The 2,342-nt window shown below is 36.5% G+C and overlaps 1 non-coding gene across 1 annotated transcript; it reads left to right on the top strand.

Moving 5' to 3' along the window:
• Positions 1 to 2,029: 2,029 nt before the first annotated feature.
• Positions 2,030 to 2,111, top strand: TRNAL-AAG (transfer RNA leucine (anticodon AAG)). The gene has a single exon. It is a non-coding gene; the product is annotated as a tRNA-Leu (tRNA).
• The last annotated feature ends 231 nt before the right edge of the window (positions 2,112 to 2,342 follow it).

The following is a 2,342-nucleotide window of genomic DNA, read 5'->3' on the forward strand; positions in this document are numbered from 1 at the left end:
TCGACAGCTGTTTATGTGGGATGTTTTTTAGGCCTCCAGTCTGTTCCTCCCCCAAGATCAAAATTTTATAAAACAGTCTCCTCATGTGTGTCATTCATTACACATTTATCTGGGTCAATCAACTTTTATGTGTTGTTAGTTATTCTTAGACGTAACGCAGGAGACATCTGTGATACACTTTGTTAGAAAAATGTTCGCAATGTTTAGTATTAGCAAGCTTAGGAGATAAGACAAGACATGGAGGTTTTTTTTTTTTATTCTACTGGATGGAAAACGAGCAAGTGGGTCTCCTGATGGTAAGAGATCACCACCGCCCATAAACATCTGCAACGCCAGGGGTATTGCAGATGCGTTGCCAACCTAGAGGCCTAAGATGGAATACCTCAGGTGCCAGTAATTTCACCGGTTGTCTTACTCTCCACGCCGAAACACAACAGTGCAAGTACTGCTGCGTCACGGTAGGATTAGCGAGCAAGATTGTGGTAGCAATCCGGGCGGACCTTGCACAAGGTCCTACCACCTGCAATTGCCTTAAAACTGTCATAACTCCCAACTTTTAGCGGATTTGTTTGTACCCCACAAAATCAAACTTTTAATAGATAACGCAGGAGACGTTACTATGGCAACAAAAGTTGATTAAGCCCTCTACGTCGACATTGGTTTGCCAAAATACGCCTCACTAACACGGCAAGCCATTAAAAAAAAGTGGGATGTTAAATGTAGATTCCTTTCATTTAAGTTACGTAAATGTTTGAGAAAAATTACATTTTAAATTTACCACGAGCTTTACGGTGAAGGAAAACATCGTGAGGAAACCTGCACAAACTTGCGAAGCAATTCAATGGTGCGTGTGAAGTTCCCAATCCGCACTGGGCCCGCGTGGGAACTATGGCCCTCTTGTTCTGAGAGGAGGCCTGTGCCCAGCAGTGGGACGTATGGATGGGATAGATGGATGGAAATGTTTCAGAATGCTTACAATAATACAACGGCGGATGATTAATAAAAATGGAAATAAATATGTTTAGATTCGAATATATTTACATTTTAAAAATGCCGTGGTAGCCTACTGCCCCTATTGTATTGACCCATGGTCCCTCAAGAGGGTCGTGGGCTCGCGCCTGTGACTTTTTTGGAATTTAGAAAACAAAATTAAAAATTTTAAAAAAAAACAAGATTATTTATTACAAAAGCAAAAAGTAAAATGTTTTACAATGGTTGGCACCTCTTTTAAGTATAAAAATACATGTGCTAAGAGGCACCTTCTGTGTTGTTAATAAATAACACTTGAAATTTACCATGCGAAATGCGCGTATAATAGCTAAGAAATTCAATGGTGTATATGTGAAGTTCGCAATCCCCGCTGGGCCCGCGTGGGAACTACGCTTTAAGCCTTCTCATTCTGAGAGGACGTCTGCGTCCTGTAGTAAAACTTATATTGACCGAAATGAGATTTCATTTAGTTAATATATGTAAGTAACCAATTTTTAATTCTACAAAATTAACATATAAGTTTAATTAAAATATGAATACATACATTCTGCGATTATTATAAGTTTTTATTTGTAATTTTACATTCTAATTTGTCCTATCAAAATTGTATATTTTTACTTTAGTACCTAAGCAGTTTAATTTAAGATTATTACGAACATAAATTACATAATGAAACCTTGTCTCGAACCACAAATTATAGTTCCAGGCTATTGTTAGATAAACTAAACAACCTAGTCTTAGAACTTTCAAGAAGCGAATATGTAGACAAGATTTAGATCACTATGTAAGTAATGAAGTTATCGCTGTTATTAACTTTAACGTTATAGGTAGATAACATTAAGTAATTTATTACGTCAATAGCTTGAAATTCAAAATTAATGAGTTTATTTTCGATTGCCTGATTTGTAAATGTATGACGTTGAAAATAATAATCATGTATTTTTTTTATCTACAAACTAAACCTAAGTGATGTTTCGTATATTATTATGGTTAAATGTATGTGTAGCAGCTAAATCATAATTTCAATATCAGTATGCATGGTAGCGTGGCCGAGCGGTCTAAGGCGCTGGTTTAAGGCACCAGTCTCTTCGGAGGCGTGGGTTCGAATCCCACCGCTGCCAATATCTTTTTATTTTTTTTATTGTATTGTCAAGTTTGTTTTCAACCGACTAAAAAAAAGGAGATTATCATTTCGACCCGCGTTCACGTAATGTACGTCAGAATTGCGCTGATTTGTATGATTGAAAGTTATAAAGATAAACGAAAAGAGTATTCGCCAATAAACGTCATAGTTTGGCGAAATTAGTGACGTAACTAAAATTATGTACCTTCTTTTCACAGAATAGATAATA

This window comes from Choristoneura fumiferana, chromosome 15 (assembly GCF_025370935.1).
Source record: "Choristoneura fumiferana chromosome 15, NRCan_CFum_1, whole genome shotgun sequence".
NCBI lineage: Eukaryota > Metazoa > Arthropoda > Insecta > Lepidoptera > Tortricidae > Choristoneura > Choristoneura fumiferana.